Below are 13,079 nucleotides of genomic sequence, written 5' to 3'. Positions count from 1 at the left end.
CATTACAGAGCAGGAAAGTGAATTTGAGAAAGTCACTGGCTTAGCGTAAAGCTTTATTGTTCTCCCCTTTGCTTTCTATATGCAGTACAAAGACACTGCTGAGATCAAAGAAAGGATATGAATTGCCATATTACCCAGTTGTCTCAACATTTTCCTCTTCAGCAGGTGGTTATCCATCTGTTCATTTTCCCTGCTGGGGTTGGCTTTTCTATCAGTGTGAATCTCTTGGGGCATGGGCATGTAAACCCTGCGTGCACTGGGTGGTGACCCCACCATGCAGGGAGTGCCAAGTGCCTCCTCCAGGAGCTGGTGGATTTTTATGCCCCTTTGAGCTCCTGTGAGTGACAAAACAAGGAGGAACCATAGTGAGGATCCAGGTGTTGTTGAACCCTGGGGCAGGGGCTGGTGCCCATCTGCCCAAATGCTTGGTGCTATGCTCAGAGATGCTGCTTGGTGCAAGCACAGGAGATCAGTGTCACCACCCTGCTCAGGTCTGCTGATGAAAACGGGGTGGGATTCCCTTGAAGAAGCAGAAGTGTTGAGGCACTGGTGTTGCTCTGAGGCATGGCACTGAGGACAAGGAGTCTGGAGGAGTGTATCTGATGTCCTACCCAAGTGGCAGAATCAATATATATGGATTTTGTCTGCAGTGTGTGGGTGAGGTAATATGCCTTGTACCCTGCCTCTGAGGGCAGGTGAGGCAGCTGTGTGGTGTCTGTGGGCAGTGATTCACATGAGCCCTGGCTGTGCTGAGGTTGAGCAGACCTTCAGCTGCCCATACAAGGGTGAGTGCAGCTGCCTGAATGACCACGAAGCAGGGCCACATCCCCCTGTTCTGGAAGTGCGGAGATGGAAAAGTGACAGTATGGGCAGTGTGATTGAGGCCCCGCTGCCCAGATATCAGCAGGCAGACGGGCTGGGTCTGTGCCTGGGCTGGCTGTTAAAGCCTGCCTGCAGTGCAGGGAGAGCTCTCTGTGCTCCCCACCCTGCTCAGTCCCTCTGGCCGAGCCCGTGGTGCAGAGCAGCAGCAGAGCCCTCCCCGCGGCCGCTGTCCTGTCTCCTGTCTCCTCTCTCCTCTCCATCTGCTGCGAGGTCCCATGGCTGCCTGCCTGTACTGCACCTGGGCTGCCCTGGCCGCAGGGAATAGCAGCTGACGTGTCCCTGTCCCCTCAGCCCCCCAAAGGCATCCTGACTCCATCCTGTGGGGTGGGGTTCATCCCACTCGGAGCAGAGCAGATGGGCAGCGCCACAGTGCAGGTGAAGTGCCCACATATATTTTGTATTTCTGCAGCAGAGCGTGGACACTGGGTTTAACTTGTTTAGTGTTCCCATATGGACTTTGCATCTGCTCTTTTGGCTGTGCCAGGGCTGTGTGCTTTGTCACCCAGAGTGCAAACAGGTGCTGGGTTCCTTGTTGGTGCCCAATCACACCCGAAAGTACATGATGCCACATTGATAGAAGTTGTTTCACAAGCAGCACAGCCCCAGGGATTTATGATCTCCTCACCACAGCGATCCCAATCTCATCCCCATGTTCTGTGATGCTCCCATTACAGCCCAGCAATCCCAGGGCTGCATTTCCAGCTCCCAGTGTTTCTCCCTGATCTCTGCCATGGTACAACCAGCTCCCCCATGTACCTTCTGGACTCTGCTTGTCATATCACCTTGGCTTTCTTCTGTGTCCCTGTAATTCCCATGTCTCTTCCATGGTGCCCACCCCGAGCCTGTTGGATTGTCATTTAGGCAAGATTAGTCTGGGTATTAGTCATGTTCGGATAGCTGCTGGCATCAGACTCAGCGCTGGGTGTGTGACTTCTCTTGGTGGCCACAAGAGGGAATGGGGACAGTGTCAAGTACCTGTCCAAACTGCCACAAACCTTCTAGGGACTTTGTACCTCCAAGACGTTTGTCTCTTTGCCACATTTTGTTGACCATTGTACAAAACCTCTGAGTTGTGGGTGTGCTAAGGGTCAGCATGTTAAATGAATTCTATAGAAATGTGTGTGCGTGGGATGCTGCATCTCCTGGGTGGAATTGGACCTGTTGCTTGGAGCCTCCTAGGTCTGCTCAGCCTATGAGCACTGGTGAACCTGTGGAATGGACCTGGGGTTATCTAGCAGGAAGGTCTGTCCTTGTGAAGTGCGCTGCCTGGAGAGGGCAGCTTTGAAGTGCTGCTTGGCACTGCCTTTATTGTTATAACCATATAGAGAGAGTGTTTTTGTGCTCAGATCATTTCTGGACGCACAACAAAGGGTGAGGAAGCAAACAAATGGAGTGCTGTGGGAACAAGTTAAATGGAGCACCATGTGGGGAGTTCCAATCACAACATCACCAGGTAACTTCCCATTTCTCTAGGGGTCATTATTCCTGCCTGGAAAAGCCAGGGTGGAAACTCAGCTCTGTACTACACAGGACTTCTGTGCTGGATTGAAGCAATGGTGGGTGCACGTGCACTGGGCTAATGGGTGTATAATGTGCACAAGCAAATGTCAGCACTGTCCAAAATAATCCCTCCTGTGCTCCTGGTGAGTGCAGCACATCCATTGACAATCTTTGTGTGTGACATTTATCCAAAGATGGCATTTCTTAACCAGAACATGTAGGTATTTGATTTATTTACAGTTCTGTGCAGAAAGCAAACCCAAAACACAGCCCTGTACCCTTTGAGGGAAGTTAACTCAAGCCCAGCCCAAACAGCACAACAGCCCAAAGTGATGAAGGGCTTGGCTGAAAAGGCAGTGATTTGTGGGACTGGGCTGGAAGGCTGGCTCAGCAAGACCTGCTCCCTGGTGCTGACAACTGCCTTTCCTCTGGAAAGGACATGGGACCAGCTGCCAGAGACCTTTTAAAAGGTTTCTCAGAGGTTTCTCAGCACTTAAAAGATGAGGCTCAGTTCAGCCAAATGATGAAGAATGGGACCTTTCTTTGCTCACTAGCAGAGTTACCTGGACTAACATCCCTCCAACCCCCTTTGAATGTATCTTTTAATTTTGTTCTCAAAGGACTGAGTAATTAGGTTATTTAGAAGCTGTCAGCAACGCAGGAGACTGGAAGCCTCTGTCCTGGACAGTCATTTTCATGGTCTGCTTTTCAAGTTGTGCCATAATACAGTTTTGTATTGTGGCTTTGTTTGCCATGGCTCAGCTGGTTTATTACAGGCCATGGAATCTGTTCTGCTCTTCAAGAAACACAAAGTTAAAGCTGGAGGCCATTGCTGAGGTAATCTGCTCTGATTTCTGCAGAACCAGAGGGTGCTTGATTTGGCTATGTGGAAACTGTCTGAAGCTAACTCATTGTAACCTCTGACTGCTTACACTCCTCTGCATGAATAGATATGAAATGAGTTAAGATTAAACCCCAAAACTTCATTTTCTTGGCTAAACATCCAGGAGTAAAATGAAAATTGCAAAATCCCACAACGGGAGCATATTGATAGATGTCTGAAATGCTAAAGTCTTCCTGCAATGAAGACATTGTAGGGAAGCTACTGAAGCTACTTTAATCTGTGCCAGGAGTGTTTTTGCAGCTGTTACCACATTTTCTTGATTTTTATTATTTATATGTTACTATATTTCAAGGTTTGTTGTCTTTTGAAGGGTGCTGTCTGCTGCTCTGTTTTTTCTCTGATAAAAGCTTCTGCCACTCTCTTGAGAAAATGAAGCCAGCAAAGGCTTTAGATCCCCCCATTTTGAAGTTCATCACGTTTCATGAAGTTTTAGATGACTTTTTGTGTGGATTGGGCTGGACTTCACTCCATGGGTTGTGTCCATGGCTCAGCAATGTGAGGAGCAGCAGAGAGCCCTGTGCAGCCCCTGGCACAGCAAAGCAGCTGGACTTGGACTTGCCTGAAGGAGTCAGAACCTTTCCTTTGTATGTGGGACTTTAACTAGGCTCAACACCTGTTTCCTGCATCACAGCTCCACAGGCATCCCCTAAAGAGCACTGGTGATTGTTTTGAAGTTTATCTAAGTGTTCAGTGGTTTGAGATGAAAAGACAATCATACTTGTGAGCCCTTATATCTAGGAGCATGGTGTCTTTGCCAAAAGCCAACTGGAAAACTGTGCCTCTGATGAGGATGTGGCAGACTTCCTAGCCCTTTCCTCAAGATTCTCCCAAAGGAGACTGCTTTTTATGGCTCTTCATCTCAGAGGCTCAAGGTTAGTACAGACCTAGTAACATAAGGAATCCCCAAATACACCTGAAAATTAGTGAAACCAAGACCAAGGAGAGCACTGTAACTTTGGGGGAGGAGTGGTGAAGGTAGGGGAGCAAAACAGCCACAGCATTACCCAATATAGTGGATTTTTTTTAAATTATGGAAGAAAGTATGATTTTGTGAGGTATTTTTTCTCCCTGCGGACTATTTTAAGCAGATATGTATATGCCAAATTTTACTCATCTAATGGGGAAAAATACATCCTTTCCACACTTTAAAAACCAATATCTTAAAATAAAATGTGACAGAAGGCAACAGAATAGAAAAAAGTGCCCTGGACTTGGGAGAGAGGCAGCTGAGCAATTGCAACAAAGACTTGCAAGTCCCATTTGGGACCAGGAAGGTGCTAAATGAAAAATGTGCCCATTGCCAGTCCTCTGGTGACTGGTAAGTTAACTTGGTGGTCCTTGCCCACCTACCAGTGGGTCAGGGGAATCTCAGCAGCCATTTCACCATATGGAGGGCAGGGTTAACAAATCCAAGCTCTGCATTTTTCAGTGGCTGTAGTTCTGCTTAAAGTCTTGGAGCATTCTCATCCAACTGTATGAACAGGGCTTGGGCTGCTCAATTCTGCAACCTGATCCCAGCTCCCTGGCTTTCATAGGTACACTGTGGATGTTCAGGACATGCTGCTCCATAACTTTGCTGGGACACAGTCTGTCATCCTAGAAAAGCTGGTTATTATTCTTCTTTTATTATTTTTAAATTATTATTATTATTTTCTTGCTAGTACTTTTTTCCCTCTTGCCATTACAAGGCTTGATCAGGTTAATCCTTGCAGAGTTCCTGGAAGTCATTTCAGCGGGGATATAATTGGATCGCATGAGCCTTCGCCTTTTGCTCTCTCTCTTCCAAGTATAATTTTCCAGTATCTGAATCAATGTAAAAGTAAAAGTAATGCTAGCAGGGATGAGGAATTGGCTGGGGCTGCCATGGAACATATCAATGCCCATGTTTCCCTTTGGAGTGATAATGAGACGCTGGGATTTTTTTGATTTTGGAAAAAAAACGAGAAAGAGAAGTCACATAGTTTGAAGCTAAACCTCCTAGAAGCTGTTGTTTTGAAAAAAACCTGCCCATCTTGAAACTAGAGGCACAATTCTTTTTCAGTATTCCTCAGATAAAACCAAACATTTCTACACTTCTAACGGGAAGGCTCAGTATGACATTCTCAATGAAATAGTTTGGTGTTTGTAAATAAATACAATTTCCCAAACATGTAGGTATCTTCAGTTCCTCAATAAATGCAGCCTCTGCCAAGCTCACTCCTTGTCAGGGAGCAGTGGCAGCTCCACCTTCACCACTGTCCATCCCAACATCTCCCAGCTCTGCTCTTGCCCCAGGCTCTGGCTGCTCTATCCCCTCCCTCTGCTCTGAGCAAGGGGAACAAGGCTTTTGCTTCCAGCACTGACTTTTATCCTGGCAGTAGCTGAGCTGACAGGAGTCACCAAGACTGCCAAGTCTGCCTGGGTAAGGGAGGCAATCAGAGCTGTCCCTATCCCTTCCCTTGGGCTGGGAGGAGGGATGCAGGGATGTCCCTGAGCAGGGCACTCTGAGGCTGCAGCCAGCCCCTGGCTGTGATGGTCTTTCACCAGGGTGTGAAACTGCCCTGTGCCTCCCAGCAGCTCTGTGGGTCTGCCTTCTGGCACCCAACATCACCTTTGTCCTGAGCACAGCTCCCAGGGACAGCAGAGAGGAGAGAGCACTCAAAGCACAGTTATTCCCAGGACCCAAGTTATTTCCACTTCATTCCCCTCCTAAGGTTTCTAAAAGCTTTGAACTGTTGGTACTGTCTGAGGTCTTAAGGGACACAAATACTCTGTTCACTCTGTGTTTGCAGTTCATTGGAATTGTAGGATTATCTCCAAAGGCTTAAACAGTCTGAATGCCATTCTGGCAGAGCTGGGATGTATTTTGCATGTTGCTGTATGGATTGCTGCAGTGAGACTGCTTCTCATGGGCCATTCTCTCATGTTTATATCCCCACCTGCACTGGTGCAGATAAGAATAAATGGCCTCAAGCTGCACCAGGCAAGGTTTAGATTGGATATTAGGAAAAACTTCTTCGCTGAAAGGGTTTTTGAGTGTTGGAACAGGCAGCTCAGAGAAGTGCTGGAGTCACCATTGCTGGAGGTATTTAAGAGACATGCAGATGTGGCACTAAGGGACATGTTTAGTCGCGGACTTGGCAGTGCTGGGTTCACAGATGGACTAGATGATCTTAAAGGTCTTTTCCAAAATAAATTCTGTCATCCTACATTTAAGAGCCACAGGGTACTCACAAGACAGATAAACAATTTTTACGTGGACACTATGTCACCATGATATTTTATGAAAAATCCTCTTGCTAGGATTTTTTCTCCTGAGAAGCTGAGAGGCCTCAGAAACAAAATGTAAACAATGATCATCTGCTGCTGTGGAATGCAACAGGTGCATCTTTGATTGGTCTCATGTGGTTGTTTTTAATTAATGGCCAATCACAGCCCAGCTGTCTCAGACTCCCTGGTCAGTCACAAGATTTTATTATCATTCCTTTCTATTCCTTTCAAGCCTTCTGATGAAATCCTTTTTTCTACTCTTTTAGCATAATTTTAATATATCATTTTCTTTTAATATAATGTATATAATAAAATAATAAATCATCCTTCTGAAACATGGAGTCAAGACTCTCATCTCTTCCCTTGTCCTGGGACCCCTGTGAGCACCACCACAACACTACAGCTGTTGGGCTGATGCCATCTGCCTGCTGCCCCAGTGAAACACTCTGATGAATGTATTTGTGGACTCCTCAGGGATGTCAGGAGCTGGGTGACTGCTGGAGGTGCTGAGTGCCCTCCATTCCCTGTGGTCCCACCAGGAGCTGGGGGTGGTGCTGAGCTGGCCAGTGTACAGGCTGGAGGTGGGAGCAGAAGGCCAGGCTCTCTAAACATCTGGATGAAGTAGATGTTGTCACTCACACGCAAAAAGTTCTACATGCTCTGGGGTTGTCCTGGCACAGGAGCTGCCCACTGGTTGATACGGGCACTAAGTTTGTATCCTCTGACAGTAAAAGAGAGGGAGTTTTCTGTGAAAGGTGCTGGGTTTGCAGCTAATCTGAAATAGTTTATATCTTGCAGCTGTGATGCAAAAGACTACTGTTCAAAAGGGTCTTTGGAGAACTCTTGGAGTGCTTTCCCAACACAGGAGTTCCAACAAGGAGAGTCCCTGGTGTCTGTCTGTCTGACTTCCTGTTAGAATGATTAACGTTCCTGCAATGTCAATGCATTTTCCATAATGTACTCTCACAGCCAGGGTCCTGGGCAGGAATCTTTTATTGTTACCCAGTCTAAACATAAAAAATCCTGCTGGTTTTCAGTTAAGCTGAGGTCAGCCAGCATCTTCCCCATGGAATGCATGTAGACCTTCAGAGGCTCTCTTCCTGCTGATAACCTCTTCAGAGACAAATCGGGAACTTCAAGCTGTTACTAAATATTTGGTTTTCCTCAACAGTAAAAGTAGCAGTGTTTCTCAAGCTTGGCTGATCAATCTGTCTCTAAGACACATTTTCATACGAGGCTCTTAGTGGCTCCAAAATCACATGTCCCTTCCATTTAATTTTCAAAGGATCTGTGTGCATGGACAGGCAGGTAAAGTGTGATGAATCAGGTGGTGAAGGAGAGTTACACCATGGCTTTTCAAGAGCATAGTTTGTTTTTTTTTTTTTGTAACTCTGAGACATCCTAGAAGTGAAGATTTTATTGTTGTTGCTCTGAAAAGTGGTTTCACCAGCTGCTTGCTCCCCATTCCTATGCAGCTGGGCAGGGAGCAGGAGCTCTCAGTGGACATTCTGCATGCACAGAAGGCTCCCTCTGACTTAGTCACTTGTGGTGCTGCTGCAGCCAACAGAGACAACTCCCAGATTACTGAATTCTTGTAAGCTGAGTTGCTAAGTGGAGTGTGTTGGTGGAGTCCTACACATCTCCAGGTGTGTGTTTGGGGCGGGATGAACTGCAGCCCAGCAGTTCCTCGGGCTGTGGGGGAGCACACCCAGATGCCTCTGACTGCATCTGCACAGCTTCTCCATCCCTCCTGTTCCTCAGCCCTCTGATGGTCCAGGCTGATGTCACCTGTCAGCTTTTTGGTGATCTTTTAGCAAGGAAATGAACCCAAGGCATCAGGATTGCCTGAGAGCACATTGCTGTGCTGGTGTATCAGTGCAGGGAATCTGTGATGTACCGCTGAAAATGCCTCCAAGCCTTTCCCCAGATTTAATAACCTTCTAGTGAACAAGTGCTGATCAAAAATGAGAATGTTCATCTGAGACAACCCTTCTACAGATCATGCATTTTATTAATTTTTTTTTTGTGGGCATATATACTTTTCTTACTGTGCATAAAGGATTCAAATGAAAGTTACATTTTTTGTAATATATGAAGAGCCTGTTCATCTTGGAAAATAAGAACCCAATAAATTTTGCCAACTATATTTGTTGACATGATTACTTTTTTGTATTAAAATTTTATTTTGTGTCAGTAGTTTTTCCCCTGCTTGCTTTGCTAGGAAACTCAGGGGTAAAATTCCATTACATATATGAAATTGATAGGTAGCTACAAAAATAAAAGCAGATGGCAGCCAAGCAGAAGCGCCAGATGTACATTTCTGCATCTTTTGTATGGGTTGAGACACTCAGGAACACAAATTTCTATTGTTTACAGTAGAGAAGTTAATTACCCATATTTTAAAATTCAGAACTTTTCTCTTATATATTCTTGTCAGTACATCAGAAATTGAACCCAGGTCATTGGCAACATGCCTACTGTGGGCAGTCACATTCCCAAACTGGGGTGGCCAGACAAACTCCTGGAGCTACAAACAAATTTCAGGCAGGTGCCTTGAGTTGGAAATGCTTTTTCTTCAGTTGAGGGTTCTGGCTTTACCTTGTGGGGAGACTGGGCAAATGTAGCTGCAATGAGGACTGCATAGGAGGAAAAGGATGTTTACATTTCCCCCTGAATTCTCTCTGAGCTTTCCACCAAGACATTTAGGCGTGTGACTTTCCAACTCTTTATTTCAAGTCCAGCTTATTGAGCTTTGTTTAATTTCCAGTTAAATTGTTCATTTCTAGCTCAGTTGGAACTTCAGATCTTTTGTTCTGAAATCCCTTTCTTGAGGTGCTGTGGTTTTCTTTTTTAAACAACTCATCTGGGAGACAAGGACCTGGTGCACTCCTGTCATGTAGGTTTTCTCTGCATGGAGAGATCAGCTTTTGCCTTGACAATCATAACCAAGATATAAATGCATTGTAAAATAAAGTTTAATTTTTTTCTTGAAGACTGATACATGGTTTGAAACATTAAAACCCAAAGATCTGAAAGTCTTCACTGGGTGTCTGATGTACATAAAATTTCTTTAGGGTTGTTTTAGAATTGCTGGAATTTTGGCAAGATTCCACAATCTCCATTTCAGACTCCTAACCTTGGCCTCATATTTTTCCAAGAATGGACTGACTTGTGGGGCTTTTATGGGGGGCTTAGATACCATTTTGAGGTTTGGAAGGAGGACACAACTAGGAATTGATATGACTGAGATAACCCAGCTAGGGGTGTCCAAAAGCTAATAACACCCTGAAAGCAACACTCTACAGCTGAGTTTCCTGTATTTTGTGAAATGCCCTGGATGGAATTTAAAAGGCTCCTTCTGAGCCATTTTTTTTTGTACAAACATGCAGCTGCTGCAAGATGAATTTTTAGTTTCAAAATAATTGTGAAGATACACTCTTCTTTCAATGGCACATATGCTACAGAAGGAGTAAAAACATTACTGCAAGTAAGGGTTTGGCATTTCTAATTGCTTTTTTTCTCCAGCCCAAAAATTTAAGTGTAAGGTCCCTGCCTGACTTCTGGAATGTGGATACAAGGAAATAATTTTTGTGGAGTAAATTTGTATCACATACATGCCAGTGACTTCCTGATACATAAGAGGTATTTTGGCCTTTTCAGAGCATTCAGGAAAATAACTTTGTTACTGCTTGGGTGTACATGAGAAATTTCTGGCTCTATCACTAATAGGAGTATTCAGCAGAGCCTAAGTTTTCAGTTAGAGGGTAAATTTAAAACAGAGGGCAATTTTAAGCTAAGCTGTGCTGTAAACCTTGATATCAGTGTTCTGTTTTTAGCTTTATAAATTGTCCATGAAATGTAGAAATCCAGGGACTCACATTTTAAGTGAAATGCTACAATGGTTGTTTCTCCTGGGTCACTTTCTCTTGCTGGGCAACTTTGTCCTTGGCCTTGCTTTTTGAACAAATGGCTGTAAATCAGAAGTAATGCTCATGAAACCTATGAAATACAGCAAGAGATAAATATCAAAGCTTTGCCATTGTGAAAAACGCCAATCACTTGTTTTTAAAATTTTAAAAGTTCAATAGTAATAAAATGGTTATTAAAATAGCAATATAATTAGAGTAATCATAACTTTGGACAATTTGGATTAGGACAATATGAGACAACAGAAACAAAGAGTTACGGACAGTCCAGGTACCCTTTTCTGGGCAGCATGAGCCCAAAAAAGGACACCTGTAAACAGAGGATTAAGCCTTAAAAAAATTAGCCTGTTGCATCTTCATACATCTCATACATCATGCATAAATTCCATTCAAGCAAAGGATTCAGTCTGGTCAGTGTCAACTTCTTCCTCTTAATCCTAAACGGTGTCTTCGTAACTGAGCGAGGCAGGAAGAGTTCATTTCTTCTGATAAGAGAGCAATAAATTCTCTTTCTCTGAAAGATTTGGGTGTCCTGTGGCTGCTATTTCGCTGTGACTCCTTTCTCTAAAAAAATATCTTACATAGCATAGTTTCTATTTTAAGATTTTTTTATAACCTAAAACTATATTTAACACATTACTGAAGAGAAATAATACAGCATAACTTTCTAACATAACACATATAATATTCATTTTAATATTTGCGAAAAGCCAATCATAAAATATGCATTTTTCACAGCCATCATGTTGTAAATTTGGTTTGTCTTTTCCTTTCTTTCTTAGGAAGGTGCTGCTGGAGATAAATGTCCCCAGGATGCAAAAGCATTGGTTGTACCTCACCAAAATCAAACTTTGGGTTTGATTTCACTGAGACCAGCGCAGCACAGCAAAGATGGATCTGCCTCTTTGCCCATCTGCTGTAAATAAACTTGCTTCTCTCTGGAAGAACTCTCCTTCCCGGAGTTGGCTGGCATCCACTGCCTCTTTCCTTTCCCCTGCGGTTCCCTGGTGTCTCGTTGCTGCTTCCGTGCAGGAAGCCCATGACAGCGAGTGCGCCGAGCCCGTGGCTGCGCAGCGAGGGCACACGATGCTCTCGGGCACGGCGGTGGTGGAACCCAAGATGTGCCGGCCATTCTTAGCACAGGGCGAGTCTGAGCCGTCCTCTGAGCTTGTGAGCAGGCAAGGTGCAACAGTAGGGAAAGGAAGAACGGGAGAACAGAGCCTATTTTCGTCTGGTTTTAAGGAGTAAATGCCATCTTTGGATGGACTTTGAGATCATCCAAATTTCGAGGGAAAAAAATGTTAAATGAAGTCAGTCAAATAATGTTAAATGTAGATCAGTGTTTGTACCTTCTTCCAAAAGAACAAGAATAATTTAGGATGCTAACACTCCATCTATTCCACCAGCCAAAGCGTCACAGCCCTTTCCCTGACCCCAAGGGCAACACACAGCCTGTGCCAGAGCTGAAAGGCCAAGCACTGGCACAGACAGAGTCTCAGCTGTGTTTTCAGCACACAACATGTAATATGGATATACACTCCTAAAGTAAAAGCCAGTTATTCTGTTGCTTTGACAATGTTTGTTTCAGTTCCCAATATACTTCTTCCTCTTGAGGTCCTGTTTAAAAAAAAAAGCTCCATTGCTAGAGTACTTAGGACAAGTCAGGTAGAGAAACTGAGAGAAATTTACCAAACGTCTGATCTTACAGAGGAAAACAAAAAATAAATCAGCCTTTTTTTTTTTTTTGGCATGAATGAGAGAGGCAAGAAGGGCCTGAATCTGACGAAGGTAACTTTATTTTTGAAGAGCAGATTTCTTGCACACACCTCTTACCTGCAAATTCAGGACTACTTGCAGTAGTCTCTAAAATTCCATGGTGCCTGCAATCATTGCTACTGTTGCTCAGCTAAGTGCTCAGGGAAAGCAAACATAGCCAAATTAATAGTTTGAAACACGTGTCCATATTATCATCTATACTGTAAATAAGATTAGGAGCTGTGGCTTACATAGGTCAACAAGTCTTGAGTAAAATACCTACTCCTAATTAGTCAGGGTACTTAGGACTGGTGGCTGAGTGTATCCACAGCCCAGACAGATCTGATTAGGCTCTGACATACCCATGAACAATGTGCAGTGTGTTATTTGCTGAACATGGTCCAAACTATTTCCCACAGAAACCAGTAAAATACTATTAACATTGTTAGCAAACTTAAATATTTCTGTATTTTCTTATTATGCTTTGGAGAATAATCTGTCTCCTTATTGGGGGACACTGTCTGCAGCAGCAGAATTCCAAACAGTGACAGGGGCTGCCAGACACTGCTCCCGTGCAGACATGGACCGGGCAGGGTCTGGGGGAAGATTGCTTACTGAAGTGATATCCACTGCACATGAGCCAGAGGGCCAGTTTTCTGGGGTATGTGTCAAATCAAATTTCAGAGGTTGAGTAGAAACAAGGAATGTTTTGCCTGAGGCTCTGGAGGCAGTGAAGGGCTGGGGTGGATGCACACACCCTGATAACGCACTGTACTGACCACCCTCTGCTGCAGTCTGGGCTCTGTCTCTGCCCATCCGTCTCTTATCACTTCAGTACATTTCTCTGCATCACCACCACAAAG

Source organism: Camarhynchus parvulus, chromosome 3 (assembly GCF_901933205.1).
Source record: "Camarhynchus parvulus chromosome 3, STF_HiC, whole genome shotgun sequence".
Lineage (NCBI taxonomy): Eukaryota > Metazoa > Chordata > Aves > Passeriformes > Thraupidae > Camarhynchus > Camarhynchus parvulus.
This window is presented reverse-complemented; position numbering follows the sequence as displayed.